Here is a 21,247-nt window from a genome sequence, read left to right on the forward strand (position 1 = left end):
GAGCCCCGAAGGGCTCCAAATAACCAATGACAGCGAGCGCCCCCGCATAGTCAACCTTATTATGACCGAAGATTGGCGGGCACCAATAACCCTGTTCCTACAAGGGTACTACCACCGAACTGACATCAACAAGGCCAAGCGCCTCAAACATCGAAGCCAGGACTTCGCGCTGATTGAGGGCCAACTCTACAAGAAAGGGGTCAGTCAGCCAATGCTTAAATGTGTCACCGAGACCGAAGGCGTCCAAATCTTGCGCGAGGTCCACAGTGGTACTTGCGGCTCTCACGCAGGGCCAAGGGCCCTAGCCGCAAAAGTGATCCGCCAAGGCTTCTATTGGCCCGCAATGATCTGCGCTGCAAATCGGGTTGCAAGGTCCTGCGAAGCCTGCCAGAAATTTTCTCCTCGATCAGGCAGCCCCTCGCAATTCACAAAACTGATCGCCCACACATGGCCTCTCCAGCGCTGGGGCCTGGACATCGTCGGGCCCTTGCCCACGGCTCAGGGGGACCTTAAGTTCGCCTTCGTCGCTGTCGAATACTTCACCAAATGGATCGAAGCGAGGGCCATTTCCACAATAACATCAAAGACTGCACAAAAATTCTTTTGGCAAAACATTGTTTGCCGCTTTGGAGTACCGTCCGAACTAACAGTCGACAACGGTAAGCAGTTTGACAGCCAAGACTTCAAGGACTTCTGCTTCTCCATTGGCACCAAGCTTGCCTTCGCCTCAGTATATCACCCGCAATCCAACGGAGTTGTGGAACGAGCCAATGGAAAAAAATTTCACAGCTGTCAAAAAGATGCTCCTCGATGAAAAAAGGGCAAGTGGGTCGATTTGCTACCTGAGGCGGTCTGGGCGCTAAACACGACTGAGTGCAGGGCGACCGGGTTCACCCCTTTCCGCCTTCTATATGGATCGGAGGCCATGACCCCACAAGAAATAAAACATGGCTCCCCGCGAACAATTCCGTCAGCCGTCCCCGACGTGGACGAGCCCACTTCGAAGGATCTCATCGATGGAGACCGAGTCTTCGCTCTACAGGCCCTGAACAAATACCAAGCCCAGACAAAAGCATGGCGCGACCACGCAGTCATCCCGAGAGAATTCAGCGAAGGGGACCTCGTACTCGTCCAAACAGCTCGTACAGAGTCTAGGGGCAAGCTGGAGCCCAACTGGGAGGGCCCTTTCATTGTCAAGACGAAGGCTTCCCCCAGCGCTTACAGGCTCACAACACCAAACGGCAAAGACCTGGAGCACTCCTAGAACATCGACAATCTCCGCAAATTTTTTGTTTGACTCATCAGGGCCGGTTCGCCCTTGTAATTCGCAAAAACAATTTTATTCTGGCCCGCACTCTTTTCCTCCCGGGGGGTGAGGTTTTTAACGAGGCGGAGCCATGTAATATACAAGTGAAAAATCCCCCGCAAAAACATGCGTCGAAAAAAGACCGCGACGACGGTCTTCGACATTCGACCAATACAAAGTCACCGCGAGGCTCAGCGCTGGCCACCCTCGCGTGCGACAACTCCGTGCAGAAGTCGCCTAAGGGTGCAGCCGGACTTGCACAATAAGTGCGAAAAACTGAAGACTACCGCGAAGACTATCCGTGCAGAAGTCGCCTAAGGGTGCAGCCGGACTAGCACAATAAGTGCGAAAAACCGAAGTCTACCGCGAAGACTATCCGTGCAGAAGTCGCCTAAGGGTGCAGCCGGACTAGCACAATAAGTGCGAAAAATCAAAGTCTACCGCGAAGACTTACCGTGCAGAAGTCGCCTAAGGGTGCAGCCGGACTAGCACAACAAGTGCGAAAAATCGAAGTCTACCGCGAAGACTATCCGTGCAGAAGTCGCCTAAGGGTGCAGCCGGACTAGCACAACAAGTGCGAAACACCAAAGTCTACCGCGGAGACTATCCGTGCAGAAGTCGCCTACGGGTGCAACCGGGCTAGCGCAATAAGTGCGAAAAATCGAAGTCCTCCGTAACAAAAACCACACAATTACACCTGACCACGTACGTAACGCCTTCGTGAGCATAGCCGAATGTGCGAGGGCACACAACTTCATCATACAAGCCATTACACATGTACAAGCGAGGGCATCACACTCTACATCAGCTCAACCTTCAGAATAATTCCCATCTCCCTATAGTTAAATAACATTATCCTAAGCTCCTCACCCGCAAAAAGACTTCGCAATTCCCCCTCACCTGTACTCACAGCGGCCAGCAAGGACAACAGTTCCTGCCGGCCAGCCCTACTCACACGAAGCCGATCGCCGTCCGCCCCACTCACTCTACGCTTTGCAACCGCCCTTCGCCGCCTACGCCCAGTACTCGGACCAGGCACATCTTCTGCATCCGCAGCGTGCGATGAAGCCTCCGCCGCTGCCACATCCAAGGCCGCGAAGTAGTCCAAGTCCTCATCCGACGACTCCTCAGTCCACTCAACCGAGCTCCCAGAGTCACCAAAATCAGAAAACTTAAACGCAGACCCATCCGATTTATTACCATCATCCACGGTCGAAGCCGCCAAAAAATTAGTAGTGGCGGTTGCGTGCGCAGGCCCAAAATCTTGAACCTGCGCAGCAACCAAGATTCAGCAACATATCCAAAATTCCCTAACTACCCACACCCACTACGCCACCTGCGAAGACCCAGCCGTCGCGGGAGCCTCCGCTTTCGCCTCCGCCGCCACCGTCACAAGATCCTCAGCCCTCGGCGCAGCAGTTGGCGGCAGGCCTCCGCCGGCCGCAGCTGCTGCGGGGGCATCAGGAACGCCTTCGGTGGTCTCCGGGGGTGGGCCTCCGCCGGCCGCAGCGGCTGCGGGGGCATCAGGAACGCCTTCGGCGGTTCCCGGGGGCGGCTCCAGGGCGGCCTTGGACACAGCCTCCGCCGGGTTCGACTCCGGGTCAGGCAGCACGCTGTTCAAAGCCCCAAAGTCATCCACCCTCTCGCCACGCACCGCCTGAGACACAGAACACAAATTCAGCAACCCCATACATAGCCCACATCCAACAAACACCAAACAAAAGCCAAACATTACCTAACCCCTCGCCGTCTCGGCCCGCTCCCTGACCACCTCTCGACCGTGCGGGCCCCACATCTGGTCGTAGAGGGCTCCGGCGGATTCCTTCACTATAGAGTCCTCAACCTTGTAGATATCACGCTCGAAATCCTCATCAGCTTGGTCGAAGACCTCATAGTGCCGGCACCCTTCGCGAGAGAGTGCGTTCATCGCCCCCTCGCAGGTGACCAGGGAGGCATAAGACATGAACCCCTCCACGATGGTGGGGAGCGCCTGCAGCTCCTCCTGTACCCACTCCAGGCAGCGAAGTCCGGGCTCTCGGTCCGGCACTTCGAAGTCAGCGGTCCGCGCGCCCAGCTCATGGTACGAATCCATAAGCTGTTTGCGTGTCCACTCAGCCTCCGTGTGCGTCGCGGCCTCGGCCCTCTCCACGCGGCTCTGCAGGGCGCTGAGCCGCTCCTCCAACTGCTCGGCGCGCTCCCTGGCAAGACTGCCCTCCACCCGCGCCAAATTGGCCTCCGCCTGCGCAGCCTGTGCCTTGGCGAGGGCCTCATTGGCCTCCCTCCTCTCCTCCGCCAGTTGGCGCCGGAGGTCAGCCTTCTCCCCCTCCAGCGCGGCCACCTTGTCCGCCAGCTTGCGGCACTTACTGTCGGCGGCCGACTTCTCCCGGACGGCGTCAGCATGTTGCGTCTGAAGTCTCTCGACTTCGGCAGACACAACTGCCGTGAGGGCCCCCGACGCCGCGCGATCTGCGAAGTCAGCCGCCTGCAAAACACACATAAGACCACAGCCCCAATGAAACCGAAAAAAAACCGAAGTCTAGCTCAACGTACCTGACTTAGCGCCTCCTTCATCTCCTTCAGCCGGCGGGACACAGCACCCGCCTCATCCCTCACAGCAGTGAGTGCCGGCATCTCGCCGCCGGCACTAAGGGCACCGCCCTTCACCTTTGGCACTACGGCAGCCGCCGTGGTCGCCGCGGCAGGCGGAACAACGACAAGTTGGCCTTCGTCCGACCCTGCGACGTATCAACAAATTAAATAAAAAAATCGAGCCAACGGCTTACCAACAAGATAGTCGTCCACACTAATGTCGGTGGCGAAGTCGGCGACGCGCTTGCCCGGCGGCGGCAACCCTCGGGCCGCCTTCGCGGCCTCCGGCACCCTGCTGGACACCGGTGCAGCCTTCGTAGACTTGGAACCACCGGCGGCAGCCGCAGCCTCCGGCGCCCTGCTGGATGCAGGGACAGCCGACTTCGCCGCCAGCGGCGGCTGGCCTGCGCCGGGGGCAGCAGCCTTCGCAGCCCCCCGCTGCCTCTTCGGCCTGGCTTCATGAAGCCTGACGACAACCTGGCGCTTCTGTGCAGCTCCTTGGCGATCCTTGTCCATCACTGCCGACACAACAACAGCAATATCTCGCCCGTAAGGAAACACTTTCCATTCACGAACCATGCGAGATGTAAAAAAGTCTTCGCCGACCGCGCGGGGGATAGGAACATTCCTAGGCCACCAACCCCCGGTAACCCTCAGCATTCGCGCCGAAGACTCCCGAAGCTCGGGCGAAGACATCCTTCATCCCGGGGCCGCGCATGTCCTCATCAATTCTCTAGCAAAACCATCGGAAACCCCAAGTCCTCCCATACCAGTACCTAGTTTCCTCTTCTTAGAGGACGGGGCGGCCGCCGGCGCGGGGTCGTCTCCAGACTCTACCACCGGTTTCTTCCCGCGACGATCCACATCGTCTTGGCCGGGATAATCGCCATACGACAGTCGATTCAATTCAAAAACCCTGTTCAAACGGTCATTCGACCCGCGGATATCCCAGCTACGCTGGCCCTCTGTCCTCGGCACGTACCGACCAACGATCCGCACCGCCCCATCCTCCGCCTCACGCACAAAGGCGGCCGGATCGCGGCTACGCAGATCCAGCGCGAATACAGGACTTCACACCAGCTTCCCACCATGGGAAGGCATCTGGCGAGGGCACACTTCGCCCAACGCCCAGCCATGCGCCAAAGGCCATACCCCGTACGCCACAAATTCCTCAACCAAATCGCGCCCACTGCTCAGGCCGGCGGCGCACCGAAGGGCCCCTTCGTCCGCATCCTCCTCCGCCACTTCAAAAGGCGGGTATGCTGAGTAAAAATGCGAGCACATCTCGGACACGGGGAGCCCCGGATGGTCTTCGACGGTACCCTCCGCGACGTAGAACCAAAACTCATGCCAAGTGCCCCACTTGTTGCGGGCGAAGGAACTAACTCAACTACCTCCATCGTGGTCTTGCCGGTCTTCGGCGTAAATGTACAGGACCCAAACTGGGCAACTTCATCTCCAATCATCCTCTTCTGCCAGTGCAGGCAATAGTACTTCGCGAAGACTTCGACTGATGGCTGTTCGCCGTACGAAGTCGTCGCCCAGACATACTTCGACAGAGCCACCATGGCATTCAGAGTCAGCTGATGGATCTGAACGTTAAACCTGCGCAGGACTTCTCCAACAAATCGGTGCGCAGGCAGGCAGAGACCGGCAGTGAAGAACGCCTCGAACACAACCAACTCGCCTTCCGGCTCGGGGACTTCCTCCGTCCCCGCGACACGAGCGACTCCGCCGCCAAAGTAACCCAGCCGCTGCATATCTTGCACGCGGACCGACGACATCCGCGACACACCGAAATCCACCGTATCGCCGGCGCGCAACTCCTCTGCCGCCAAAGTACTCAGCGTTTCCTCAGACGACGCGTCGGCCGGCGGCGTAGCGGCAGCGGAAGAAGAAGAGGTCGGCATCGCTACGTACCGTCGGCGGCGGCGGGCGGTCTGCTTCACTCGAGCCAGATCTCCGGCGAACAAGAGCAAGGAGGGCAGACAAGCAGCAAGACGGTGGAAAAGGCGGCTAGGGTTTTACGGAGCGCGGAAAATGAAGTTCAAAACGCGCCGCCCCCCGCCCCCTTTTATACACAGGGTGCGGTGCTTCGGGAAACCCGCAGTCCAACAGTACGGTGTCAATCAACGGTCATGTCAAAAACCCCCGCGGAACCACTTCGAGCGAGGGCAGCGTCTCCGCCATCTAGCGACGTCTTCGGCACTAGATGACTTAGTCGAACTGGTCCCTCGGAGGGCAAATGTTGGGGCGAAGGCGAAGACGCCACCCTTCGCTCGAGGCCTTCGCTGCAGTCGTTGGTCCAACGGAGACAAGACAACGGGCAGGGACACCCTTTGCCCCATACGACATCAGACGAAGACCTGCGACGAGGCCATCCCACCGTGCGGCCTCGTCCAGCATGGAGGCCCATGTGTGATCCGGCCCATTGTAACGGGCCCTGCGTGGCCGCTGCGTGTTACGGGCCTAATTTGTAAAGGCACGCCTTTAATTACAGTCTGTAACCCTGCTTTATGGGAATATTCTGGGGATAACCTAGGTGTCTGAGGGCACATGCGTCCTTAACACAGGACGCTGGGCACTCAGATACCTATAAATACCCCCGCACAGTGCCCGTGAGAGGCTAGATTAACAGAGCTATTGCCATCTCGCGCGAGAACCCTGTTAACGTCACTGTTCACCCCCGTTGGATCCCCTTGCAACAGAGAGCAAGTTCCAACAACGATTTTCCATATTGGAAAATTCGTATGGAAGCATATCTAGAGGGTATAGACATTGGTGTCTATTAAGCCACCACACAAGGATTCCCCGCACCTAGAGATCCCACAAATCTTGTAGGTGATGAGTTTAATTATGAGAAATGGAATGCTAAGGCCAAAAACACCCTTTTTAGAGGCCTTTGCAAAGATGTGTTCAATAGAGTTAGAAATCATAAAAATGCTTGTGATTTGTGGATGGACATTTGTGCTCTACATGAAGGAACTAGAAGTGAGCATGAGGAGAGATATCACATTGCTATGAGAAAGTTAAATTCTTTTGAAATGCTTGCTAATGAAAATGCCAATGCTATGTACTCACGTCTCAATATTCTTGTAGAGAAAGTTAATGGATTGGGGCTTACTCAAATCTCACAACCGGATGTTGTGAGGAAGATTCTCAGTGTCCTCCCAATTGACAAATATGGACACATTGTCACTGTGCTGCATCAAATGGACCTTTCAGTTACCACACCTACACAGATATTGGGAAAGATCAATGCTCATGAGATGTACATGCACATCAGTGACAAGGATAAGTCATCTTCCAAAAGAAAGGATTTGGCTCTCAAAGCAAATCAAGAAAGAAAAGGAAAAGCTAAAGTACAAATTGAGGAAGAATCCTCAAGTGATGATGACCTTGATGCTAACATTGCTTTGATGGTGAGGAAGACCACCAAGATGTTAAAGAAGCTCAACAGAGAAGGCATCAAATTTGATTCAAGAAAGAAGAAATTCTTTTCCAGCAAAAGAAAGCCCATTTCTGAGATGGATTGCTACAACTATGGAGAGCTTGGTCATCTTGCTCATCAATGTAATAAGCCCAAGAAGAACAAGTTCAAGGGCAAGAAAGAAGATGACAACGATGATGAGAAAAAGGAAAAGAGATTCTTCAAGAGGAAGGATGAGAAGCAAAAGAGGTTCCACAAAAAGAAAAATGGAAAGACATATATTGTTGGTGACTAGCTCACTGACATTGAGTCATCAAGTGGATCTTCTTCAAGTGAAGAAGAGAATGATGAAAAAGTTGCCGCCATCGCCGGGGACTTCTCTTCACCACCACCATCGCCATCATCGACTTCTCACCTATGCCTCATGGCTAAAGGTGAACGGAAGGTGAACTACAAGACCGGTGGGAGCCATTGGGTTATTAACAGTGGATGCACACAACATATGACAGGCAACCCACGGATGTTCACCTCACTTGATGAGAATGTTGATGGACAAGACAAAATCACATTTGGAGACTATTCAAAAGGGAAAGTGCAAGGACTTGGCAAGGTGGCAATTTCAAATGATTTATCAATTTCAAATGTTCTCTTGGTTGCACCTTTGAGCTTCAATTTATTATCAGTGGGACAACTCTGTGATCTTGGACTTCAATGCTTATTTACTCCAACAGAGGTTATTGTATCAAAAATGGATGATGAATCAATGGTGTTAAAAGGATTTAGATACAACAATCTCTACTTAGTGGATTTCACTTCAGAAGATGTAGACTTAAGAACTTGCATCTTCACCAAAGCTTCACTTGGATGGCTTTGGCATAGGAGGCTTGCACATGTTGGGATGAGCACACTCAAGAAGGTATTAAAGAAGGACATGGTTAGAGGATTGAAGGATGTTGTATTTGAAAAAGACAAGCCTTGTAGTGCATGTCAAGCTGGGAAGCAAGTTGCTAACACATATCCTACAAAAGCTTTCATGTCAACATCAAGGCCACTGGAACTACTTCATATGGATTTATTTGGACCTACAAATTATGTAAGTGCTGGTGGCAACCTCTACTGTCTGGTGATTGTTGATGATTTCTCAAGATACACTTGGGTGTTCTTTCTCCATGACAAATCTAAAGTTGCATCTATATTCAAGAAGTTTGCCAAGAAAGCTCAAAATGAATTTGATTGCAAGATCAAGAAGATTAGAAGTGATAATGGTAAAGAATTTGACAACACCAACATTCATGAGTACTGCGATGAAATTGGGATCAAGCATGAAGTTTCTGCAACATATACACCTCAACAAAATGGAGTTGTTGAAAGGAAAAACAGGACCTTGATCACACTTGCAAGAACAATGATTGATGAGTATAACACATCGGAGAGGTTTTGGGCCGAAGCTATCAACACTGCATGTTATGCATCAAACAGGTTTATTCCTCACCAGCTACTTGCGAAGACTCCCTATGAACTGCTAAATGGGAAAAAGCCAGACGTCTCCTTCTTCCGGGTGTTTGGGTGCAAATGCTACATCTACAAGAAACACCATCACCTAGGAAAGTTTCAAAGACGTTGTGATATCGGTTTTCTTTTGGGTTATTCATTAAAGTCCAAAGCATATCGAGTATTCAATCATGCCACTGGCGTGGTAGAAGAAACATATGATGTGGAATTTGATGAGACTAATGGCTCCCAAGGAGCACTTGAAAATCTTGATGATGTAGGTGATGAGCCACTTAGGGAAGCAATGAAGAACATGCCAATTGGAGCTATCAAATCAAAAGAAGATGAAGAAGAGGTGCAAAACATTGACATGCCTTCTTCATCAAATGTACCACAAGATGATGAAAAAGATGAGAGGCATGCAAATGAAGATACATTTGTCTCTCATGAACAAGCAAGGGTACAAGCCGAAGATGTTGATGCTCCAGGATCTTCTTCCCAAGTAGTTGACAGGAGAAACTCATCACTACTTCAAGCTCATCCTCAAAACCAAATCATTGGGAGTCCTTCACAAGGGGTTATTACTCGATCACATAGACATGCTTCTTTTATTGAACATCACTCCTTTGTTTCTTGTGTTGAGCCTACATGTATAGATGAGGCGCTACAGGATCCGGACTGGGTGAACGACATGCATGAAGAACTTAACAACTTCACCCATAACCAAGTTTGGACCCTGGAGAAGCCCCCACATGATGCAAGAATCATTGGAACAAAGTGGGTGTTCAAAAACAAACAAGATGATCAAGGCATGATTGTAAGGAACAAGGCAATACTTGTTGCAAAGGGATTCTCTCAAGTTGAAGGCTTAGATTTTGGAGAGATCTTTGCACCGGTTGCTCGACTGGAAGCCATCCATATCCTACTTGCATATGCATCATGCTATGATATAAAACTTTATCAAATGGATGTAAAAAGTGCATTTTAAATGGCTTCATAAATGAACTTGTATATGTTGAGCAACCACCTTGATTTGAAGACCCTAGATATCCTAACCATGCTTACAGGTTGTCCAAGGCGCTATATGGGCTAAAGCAAGCTCCAAGGGCTTGGTATGAGCGTCTTCGCGACTTCCTCATCGAAAAGGGCTTCAAGATCGGGACCGTCGACACAACTCTATTAACAAAGAAACATAATAGTGATATTTTCATTTGTCAAGTATATGTTGATGACATAATCTTTGGCTCGACAAATGACTATCATTGCAAGGAATTTGGTGAGTTGATGTCGAAGGAGTTCGAGATGTCAATGATTGGTGAGCTGACATACTTCCTTGGTTTTCAAGTCAAGCAAATGAAAGATGGTAACTTTCTCTCACAAGAGAAGTATACCAAAGACTTGTTGAAAAGGTTCAACATAGAGAAGTGCAAATCAATCAAGACACCTATGCCAACAAATGGACATCTCAACCTAGATGAGGGAGGTAACCCGGTTAATCAAACTCTCTACCGTTCTATGATTGGTAGTTTATTGTACCTCACCGCATCTAGGCCCGATATCATGTTTAGTGTCTGCATGTGTGCCAGATTTCAATCTAATCCTAAGAAAGCTCATCTTCGCGCTGTTAAAAGAATTCTTAGGTATCTCAGGCACACCCTAAGCGTTGGTCTGTGGTATCCCAAAGGAGCTACTTTTGACTTAATTGGTTGTTCCGACTTGGATTATGCCGGTTGTAAAGTTGATAGAAAAAGTACTTCTGGGGGGTGCCATTTGCTTGGGAGATCACTAGTATCATGGACATCCAAAAAGCAAAATAGTGTTCCCTTGTCAACCGCCGAAGCGGAATACATTGCCGCAGGTGCTTGTTGCACACAAATTTTGTATATGAAGCAAACTCTTCTAGACTATGGCGTAGTTCTAGAAAAGGTACCTTTGTTGTGTGACAATGAGAGTGCTGTTAAAATTGCTAATAATCCTATACAACACTCTCGCACCAAGCACATTGATATCCGTCATCACTTCCTTAGAGATCATGTTGCTAAAGGAGACATCCTTTTAGAAGGAGTGAGGTCGGAAGATCAATTAGCGGATATTTTCACTAAGCCACTTGATAAGACCCGCTTTTGCATGTTGAGGAATGAATTAAATATACTTGATCTCAGAAACTTTATTTAAGATGTCAAATGGTGTTGTCAAGCTTGCATTGCATATTTAAATTTCTTGTATTGCATCTAGGGCTTGTCTAACCTAGTTGAGATAACCGCCAACAAAGTGAGTGAAAAAGCTTAACTCGGATCAAACTTGACAAGTCTTAGTTTTTAGCTTTTAGCACTTAAATTCTTGCTTTTTATGCAATTGTTGGTTCTTGAAATATGCATGAGGTACTGCAATTAGGGGGAGTATTCAAAACTCAAATCACTCATGAAAACCCCTAGTGCAAGGCCAAAATGCAAATTTCACCATTTGCCTATTTTCTCTAAAAATTATCTAGCCTATGGCAAAATATTTTGAAAATTATGAGAAAATATATGAGGGTGCCAATACCTATCCCAACAAGTGTTATTTTGTGTGATTATAAGTTGGGATTTGGTTTGGTTGAAAACTAGATAGAAAAATTCAAAAATTCCAAATTTTCCCTCTGTCTGGGCTCACCGGACACTGCATTGTGCACTGTCCGGTGCACCGGCCGTGCGTGCGCAAGAACTCCCTTTCCTGTGCGTTGTCCAGGGGTTCACCCGACGGCTACTGTGCGCTGTTCGGTGTGCACCGGACAGGCACTGTAGACTGTCCAGTGCGCCCATGTTGCGTTTTAAAAAAAGGCCTCCAGCCCGCGCCCGAGCCATAGGCCATTGTCTTTCTTTGTTTTCTAGCTCCTCTCTTCTCTGGCGATCTGCTCTCCCTCGTCGGTGACCTCCCCTCACCGGCGACAACCGTGCTCCGGCGTCCTCCGGTGCTTGTGCCTGCCCTTCCTCTGGTGAGCAGCCCAAGCTCCTCCTACCTCCCTCTTCTCTCTCTGTTAGTCAGTGCTGTGAACTCCTATCCCACCTCTTGTGCCAATTTCAAATTCTTATGAATCCCAGTGAATCCAAGTGATGGAATGTGTTCCTATGTGCCCTTGAATATCCCTGCAGGTTTCTAGCTCCCTTTGGGAGGGTTTCAATCCTCAAATGGCCATATCTCCAAAAACCTAATTCACCGCACGCCACGTGTTCGGTGAAATGTCCAAACCAGACAAAAATGCTTCGATTGAACCCAAATTTTTCAGGCACCTTCACAACACTTCTAGTAACATATTCGCCAAATTTCACGCCAATCGGATATACCAGGCTTCAATTTCACTCAATTCTCCGTTTCGAGCGATCGTTTCCGAGCCGAGTGCCCAAATTCCATTTTCTTCGCCTAAATTCAAACCAAGCACACATTTCACTCATATTTACCCATATAAACCTATTCGTGAAGTATCAGCTCAATTCCACATCATTTCTTGCCTCAATTCGAATTACAAACCTCCTATGGCACTATTTCTCGTTCAAACGCCGTTTTCGCGTCGTTTGACCTCTCGATCTCCATATCTCTCATTTTCTGTGCCATAATTCTTTGTGTATGTATTTATTCAAATTTTATATACTTATGACTATGTGACTAATACGTGCTCACCTCTTCTATCATTTCAGTGACCTTGCCTGCCCGTGAGCCGTCTCCTGTCCTGCCTGGATTTTCACCTCTCATGTGAGCTTTCCAGGTAGATATCCTCTCTTTTAATATTCTATCGGCTGTTATCGACTTGTGCTTAGCTTCTCTCTCTCATTTGCAGTCATCAGGTCAGGATGTCGCGCATGAAGAATATGTCGGCGCCAGGGGGAGGAGATGACGAGGATCCTCCTCGCCCCTTCAGGCAGGTCAAGGGAAAGACCGTGTATTTGGAGCAGCAGGAAGGCCGCGGCGTATGGACAGAGCAGCCTGAGCAGCGGCAGCAGCAGCAGTCGCTGAGTAGGCAGAGCAAGGAGTTCAGTTGCAGATTCCTTCTGATCAAATTGCCTACCGAGTCTGTCGTCATGCCTCTCGTCCTCGCTCCTCCGCTCCTACCACTCCCACCACTGCTACCACTCCACCACCTACTTCACCTGCCCCCGTCACTCCTGCGCCATCCACCACCTCAGCCATACCCACCACCTCCACTACTCCAGCTTCCACTGCTCCCGCTTCCGCTCCTCCTATCCCACCTGCTCGCTTCCGGGAGCGTGATGAGACTGAGGTGCGCCCACTTGCTGCGGATCCCAGGTTGTTTGATCTTCAGCGTGCTACAACGACACGGGTACGTCGGTTCAGATACGTACCTGTGGAGTCTTGGTTACCTGCACAGAGAGACCCAACAACAGCAGATCCATTCAGCACCAGGATTCAGGAGTCTTTCTACAGAGCACAGTTGTCAACTCAGATTGCTCTGCGAGCGCACCGGCTTTTGGATCTCCCTGCCTTCCTGCTAGCCGCCGGTGCCGACTCTGAGGTTCACCTCTCCTATCTGCCTAGACTTCTCACTCTTTTGACTACAGCGACAGATATGTTGAGGAATGGGTCCGAGTTTTCTATGCTACTGTATGGATCGACCCTGATCACCACTGGATGAGATTCCGATTTGAGCGAGTGGATGTTACCATACATGCCAGTCAGATTCGTCAGGTGTTTGGATTCCACGAGTCATCGGCTCGTCTTCATAGCATGTGCTATGGCACCTCTGACCCTCCTCGTCGCCCTCACAGTGGAGTTGCTCCTGGTACAGTTCACGTCGCGGCTTTGTTCCAACCGCCCATCTCAGATGGGTCGTGATGTTCTCCATCAGATTTCACCACAGCGGCCAGATTTCTATATCAGCTCATGAGACGGACGCTTCTGCCACGGATGAGCTACAGGGAGGCTGCCACTCATATTCAGCTTTAGCTCCTTGGTGCCCTAGTTTCTCACTCAGAGTTTGATGTTGTGGATTTTATCATTTGTGAGATCGAGGACATAGTACTGGATGGTCTACGTGCTCGTCAACAGCTGCCTTATGCTCACTATCTGTGTCACATCTTTGCTCAGCTGATTCGGCCCCCCAGTTCTAGGGTACTTTTGAGGCCTCTCGCCTCATCTTTGGGTCGTACCGTCCAGTTCTAGAGGATCCTATGCTAGCATCTGCTCTAGTGCTTGATACTTAGACCGAGGACACCACCTTCCATCAGTTTGAGACTCAGGGCGGAGCAGCCCATGATGATGATGATGATGATGATGATGATGATGATGATGTCTTTGGGGTTCCACCTCCGCCTCCGCCTCCTATGCCTCCACGCTCACATGATCATGAGGCTGGGAGTTCTAGTGCTACCCCTGCTGCCCCTCCTGCTATTGACCCTGCTCTTGCTGCGATCCTCCAGTCTCTTACTCAGCAGCAGGCTCACTTGGCAGCCGAGCAGGCCCATCAGGCAGCGACCCCCCAGCAGATGTCCGAGAGAATGTTCTCAATGTTTCAGACGATTCAGGACAGGCAGGATACTTTGCAGCAGCAGCTTCTTCAGGACCGGGCTGAGAACAGGGCTTTTATGACTCTCATGCTTCAGCATACTGGTGTATCGATTCCCCCAGTTCAGTCAGCACCGCCTCCACCTCTTCAGGCTGCTGTTGTACCAGCTATTCAGGGAGGACCCCCTCTTCCTTCAGTTGGTCCTTCTTCCTCTCCGCTCCGGCCGGTCACCCTAGTTTTCACGTCACCGGTCATCAACTTCGTCAGCCCTCAGCCGCCAGTGAGAGCACCTAGAGGGGGGGTGAATAGGTGATCTTGTAAAAACTTGAAACTTAATCCATAAAGCTTGATTAGGAGTTAGCACAGTAAAGCCAAGTGGCTAGAGAGGAGTTCTTGCAAAACACAATAACCACAAGAAGATCAACACTGATAGGCATAGTGGTTTATCCCGTGGTTCGGCCAAGTCCAACACTTGCCTACTCCACGTTGTGGCGTCCCAACGGACGAGGGTTGCACTCAACCCCTCTCAAGCGGTCCAAAGACCCACTTGAATAACACGGTGTTTTGCTTTGTTTACTATATCCCGCTTGCGAGGAATCTCCACAACTTGGAGTCTCTCGCCCTTACAATTTGATGTTCACAAAGAAGCACGAAAGTAAGGATGGGATGAGCAACGCACTCAAGACACAAAATCAGAGCACAACACGCACACAAGTCACAACTCGAGCTCACAACACAACCCGAAGAGTTCTCTACTCAAATGGAGCTCTAGTTGCTATCACAAAGAATCAAATGCGCGGAATTAGAGTCTTGGTGCTTAAGAATGCTTGGTGTCCTCCTCCATGCGCCTAGGGGTCCCTTTTATAGCCCCAAGGCAGCTAGGAGCCGTTGAGAGCATTCCAGGAAGGCAAATCTTGCCTCCTGTCGACTGGCGCACCGGACAGTCCGGTGCACCACCGGACACTGTCCGGTGCGAATTTCCTTCCTATTATGGCGCAACCGACCGTTGAAGTCTTGGAGCCGTTGGCGCACCGGACACTGTCCGGTGCACACCGGACAGTCCGGTGCCCCCTTCTGACCGTTGGCTCGGCCACGTGTCTCGCGCAGATTGCGCGGCCGACCGTTGGCTCGGCCGACCGTTGGCTCACCGGACAGTCCGGTGCACCACCGGACAGTCCGGTTATTTATAGCCGTACGCCGTTGATCGCTTCCCGAGAGCGACGACTTCGCCTGTGAATGGCTCACCGGACAGTCCGGTGCACCACCGGACAGTCCGATGATTTATAGCCGTACACCGCCGTCGAAGTCCCGAGAGCAGCCAGTTGACAGACGCCAGCCTGGCGCATGGGACACTGTCCGGTGCACCACCGGACAGTCCGGTGCTCCCAGACTGCGTAGAGTCTTGGCTGCTCAGCCAAGTCTTTTCCAAATTGGTCTTTTCCTGTTTCTAGCACTTAGACACAATACATTAGTCTCCAAAACAATGTACTAAGTCTTAGAAACATACCTTTACTCTTGATTTGCACTTCTTAAGTCTTTGGCACAAATATTACTCAAAGCATTTGTGTGGAGCACTTAATCACCAAAATCTTATAGAAATGTCCCAAGGGTACATTTCCCTTTCAATCTCCCCCTTTTTGGTGATTAATGCCAACACAACAAAAAGCAACTAAAAGAAGTGCAACATCAATGCAAATAAGAACACAGATTTGTTTTGAATCAAATTTGGCATATTTGGATCATTCTTTACCACCACTTGGTTTTGTTTTTGCAAATCAACCTCAATTTCCTATCTCTAAGTCAAACACACTTGTTGAGACATAAAGAGAGTTGTTCCAAGAGAAGTTGATCAGAGATTTCAAAAACTCCCCCTTTTTCCCATAATCAACCATTCTCCCCACAAGAGGCCAACTTTTGACAAAAGAGACAATAAGAGATTTTCCCATAATCAACCATTCTCCCCACAAGAGGCCAACTTTTGACAAAAGAGACAATAAGAGATTTTTGACAAATCAAAAGCTCTATTCTACTATTTTCAAAATTCTCAAGTGGTAGCTGATCCATTTATTGCTTTGGCCTTATTTTCTCCCCCTTTGGCATCAAGCACCAAAACGGGATCAATCTTGGCCCTATAACCCCATTGTCTCACCAAAATCTTCAATTAAGAATAAAAAGGCAATAAGAGCATGGAGATGAACTTGGAATAAGTTACCCTCTCATCGAAGTGCAGTGGAAGTCTTGCATGGTCCAAGTCCACCTTTTCCCTTTCAAACCACCTTTGAGACTAAATTAAGAAAACTCAAGCACATGGTTAGTCTCAAAGGGTCAAGTTGTAGCACATCTCCCCCAAAATATGTGCATTATTCATACATGGACTTTTGAGGTCCGGGGAGTGTTTGTACAACTTGAACACCATAAATAAACAACAATATGCATAAAGGAACATGCTCAAAGGCATAAACACATGTATGATATAAATCAATCCAAGTTCCGCGAATCTAAGACATTTAGCTCACAACGCAGCCTGCAAAAGGTCGACTCATCTAGAGGCTTGGTAAAGATATCGGCTAGCTGGTTTTCGGTGCTAACATGAAACACTTCGATATCTCCCTTTTGTTGGTGGTCTCTCAAAAAGTGATGCCGGATGTCTATGTGCTTTGTGCGGCTGTGTTCAACAGGATTATCCGCCATGCGGATAGCACTCTCATTATCACATAGGAGTGGGACTTTGCTCAGATTGTAGCCAAATTCCCTGAGGGTTTGCCTCATCCAAAGTAGTTGCGCGCAACACTGTCCTGCGGCAACATACTCGGCCTCAGCGGTGGATAGGGCAACAGAAGTTTGTTTCTTAGAACTCCACGACACCAGGGACCTTCCTAAGAATTGGCACGTCCCCGATGTACTCTTCCTATCGACCTTACATCCAGCATAGTCGGAGTCTAAATATCCAATCAAGTCAAAGGTAGACCCCTTTGGATACCAGATCCCGAAGCAAGGCGTAGCGACTAAATATCTAAGAATTCGCTTCACAGCCACTAAGTGACACTCCTTTGGATCGGATTGAAATCTAGCACACATGCATACACTAAGCATAATATCCAGTCTACTAGCACATAAATAAAGTAAAGACCCTATCATAGACTAGTATGCCTTTTGATCAACGGACTTACCTCCTTTGTTGAGGTCGACATGTCTGTCGGTTCCCATTGGAGTCTTTGCGGGCTTGGCGTCCTTCATCCCAAACCGCTTTAGCAAGTCTTGCGTGTACTTCATTTGTGAGATGAAGGTGCCATCCTTGAGTTGCTTCACTTGGAACCCAAGGAAGTAGTTCAACTCGCCCATCATCGACATCTCGAATTTCTGAGTCATCACCCTGCTAAACTCTTCACAAGACTTTTGGTTAGTAGAACCAAATATTATGTCATCGACATAAATTTGGCACACAAATAAGTCACCGTCACAAGTCTTAGTGAATAAAGTTGGATCGGCTTTCCCAACCTTGAAAGCATTAGCAATTAAAAGTCTCTAAGGCATTCATACCATGCTCTTGGGGCTTGCTTAAGTCCATAGAGCGCCTTAGAGAGCTTACACACGTGGTCAGGGTACCGTTCATCCTCAAAGCCAGGGGGTTGCTCCACATACACCTCCTCCTTGATTGGCCCGTTGAGGAAAGAGCTCTTCACATCCATTTGGAACGACCTGAAAGAATGGTGAGCAGCATAGGCTAACAATATGTGAATTGACTCTAGCCTAGCCACAGGAGCAAAAGTCTCCTCAAAGTCCAAACCTGCGACTTGGGCATAACCTTTTGCCACAAGTCTAGCCTTGTTCCTTGTCACTATCATTATCGGGACAATTAGCGATAAAATGACCAATCTTACCGCATTTGAAGCATGAGCGCTTCCCCTTCATCTTGTTCTTGTTGGGATGCTCCTTGCGACCCCTTAGCGCCGTCTTGAAACGCTTGATGATGAGGGCCATCTCTTCCTCATTGAGCCCCGCCGCCTCAACTTGTGCCACCTTGCTAGGTAGCACTTCCTTGCTCCTCGTTGCTTTGAGAGCAACGGTTTGTGGCTCGTGGATTGGGCCATTCAACGCATCATCAACGTATCTTGCCTCCTTGATCATCATCCGCCCGCTTACAAACTTCCCAAGTATTTCCTCGGGCGTCATCTTGGTGTACCTAGGATTCTCACGAATATTGTTTACAAGATGTGGATCAAGGACAGTGAAGGACCTTAGCATTAGGCATACGACGTCGTGGTCCGTCCATCGCGTGCTTCCATAGCTCCTTATTTTGTTGACGAGGGTCTTGAGTCAGTTGTACGTTTGGGTTGGCTCCTCTCCCCTGATCATCGCGAACCTTCCTAGTTCGCCTTCCACCAACTCCATCTTGGTGAGCATGGTGACGTCGTTCCCCTCATGCGAGATCTTGAGGGTGTCCCAGATCTGCTTGGCGTTATCCAAGCCGCTCACCTTATGGTATTCATCCCTGCACAATGATGCTAGAAGAACAATAGTAGCTTGTGCATTTTTGTGAATTTGCTCATTGATAAATATGGGACTATCAGTACTATCAAATTGCATTCCACTTTCTACTATCTCCCATATGCTTGAGTGGAGAGAGAACAAGTGACTACGCATTTTGTGACTCCAAAATCCGTAGTCCTCTCCATCAAAGTGAGAAGGTTTACCAAGTGGAATGGAGAGTAAATGAGCATTGGTACTTTGAGGAATACGAGAGTAATCGAAAGAAAAATTAGAGTTAACCGTCTTCTTTTTCTTGTAGTCGTTGTCGTCGTTGTCCTTTTGGGAAGAAGAGGACTCGTCGCTGTCGTCGTAGTAGACGATCTTCTTGATGCGCCTCTTCTTCTTCCCTTCCTTCTTCTTTTGACTCGAGCCAGAGTCAGTAGCTTTGTCGTCCCTCGGCTCGTTGAAGATGGTCTCTGTTGGGGGCCTTCGGCTTCCGAAGGTCCTCAAAAACATAATTTGACAATGTTTTCCAAGTATGCGAGCAGGTATCTTCGGAATCAGGTTGTGGGTATACAAGAGCATGGTCAAGACGAAGCTTGACTGAAATGGAAGACGATTATGACGAAGGATGAAACGATCACGAAGCTATGTGCAGAAGAGCTTTGGCATGACAGCAGAAAAGGGGAACCGACTTAAAGATGAAAAGCCAAATTAGACCTCGAAGAGTTACTATAGAGTTATTGATAAAAGTAAAGGGCATTAATGTAATTTTACACGGGCTGTGTCCCGTGCCTATAAATAGATGAACAGTACTCCAGTACTGTTCACGCTGACTTGGCATTTGCATCACGCTTGTACCCTTATTTTCCTTCAAGTCGAAGGTACATTTGTAATTTGTTGTTGTTTATATAAGTAAGATAAATAAAAATAAATTAATAATAATGTTCAAAGTAATCATGTTATTTTCCGTGTTTTGTGTATAAATCTCTCTTATCTTTTATTATGATTGCGAAGGTATGTCCTTCACAACCTTCGTCTGAAATTCATTATATCCAAAGGGAAATAATGTTCCGAAGGACGAAGGGCCTTGATATTTAACATTTTATGTTGCCTTGTTCTTAATTCATAGCATTTGAGAACAAGTCCCCAACATTGGCGCCCACCTCCGGTGAACTCACTTCCATTTCTTGAGCTTTGAACACCTTCGGCAAGCATCACCTTCGTCATGCCGCCGAAAAAAGCTTCAGCGACAGGGGCTGCCACTCTGCAGCCGCTGGACCCCAATCAGGACGTCCTTTCTCTTAGGGAGGCCCGAAGCCAGAAGAGGAAGGCCACTAGTCCAACGCATCCGGAGGACGACTTGGACCAGGAAATCCAAAACCTAGAGATGCTTCATCAACAGGTACAACGAAAGAAGGAGAAGATGGCTCGTCTAGCTGACCTTCAGAGGCAGATAGATGAAGCTTCGGAAGAGGTTCGTCATCTTGCTCAAGATGACCAGAACCGAAGGCCTCCGCGCAGAGAGCTTCATCAGGAGGGCTTCTACAATGAGGAAGACTGGTATGAAGATTTCCATCATGGAAATTTTGCTTTTGATGATGCTTCTCCTCTATCAACAGAATTGCAGGCTACACCATGACCCCAGTCTTACAAGCCACCCCAGCTCCCCATGTACGATGGTCATTTAGACTCGAAGCAATTCTTGATGAGCTATGAAGCAACCATATCTTCGTATGGTGGCAATACTGCAGTCATGGCAAAGTCTTTTGTCATGGCCGTCAAGAGTGTCGCTCAAACCTGGTACTCCTCTCTTCGGCCAGGGACAATCACCTCATGGCAGAAGCTGAAGGATATGTTGATAACCAGCTTCCAAGGGTTTCAGACGAAGCCAGTTACTGCTCAAGCTTTATTCCAGTGTACCCAGGACCACGAAGAATACCTTCAGGCGTATGTCCGAAGGTTTCTGCGTCTGAGGGCACAGGCGCCAACAGTGCCCAATGAAATTGTCATTGAGGCCATGATTAAGGGACTTCAGCCGGGACCTTCAGCGCAATACTTTGCCAGGAAGCCACCACAAACTTTGGAGAAGCTGCTCTAGAAGATGGACGAGTATATCCGAGCTGACAATGACTTACGCCAAAGAAGGGAGGAGGCATTCAGGTTCTCTGAAATGACCAGGGGCTTCGGAGGAAGATTCCATCCGAGGCACGTTAGGTCAATTCATAACTCCACTCAGAGTGATGATAAAGGGAGCCAACAGCAAAGGCCACAATACTCCTCGCAAGCTTCGGGGCAGCAGCAAAGCTCTTTTCGGCCGCCAGCGCCAAGGGGCAGAGGCGCCAGGGGCTTCGGGGGAAGATTTGGGGATCAGCCAAGAAAAATCTACTGCCTATTCTGTGGTGAAGACAAGGGCCATACCACCAGGATGTGCCATGTTACCATCCAGAAGCAAAAGGAGATA

Source organism: Zea mays, chromosome 9 (assembly GCF_902167145.1).
Source record: "Zea mays cultivar B73 chromosome 9, Zm-B73-REFERENCE-NAM-5.0, whole genome shotgun sequence".
Lineage (NCBI taxonomy): Eukaryota > Viridiplantae > Streptophyta > Magnoliopsida > Poales > Poaceae > Zea > Zea mays.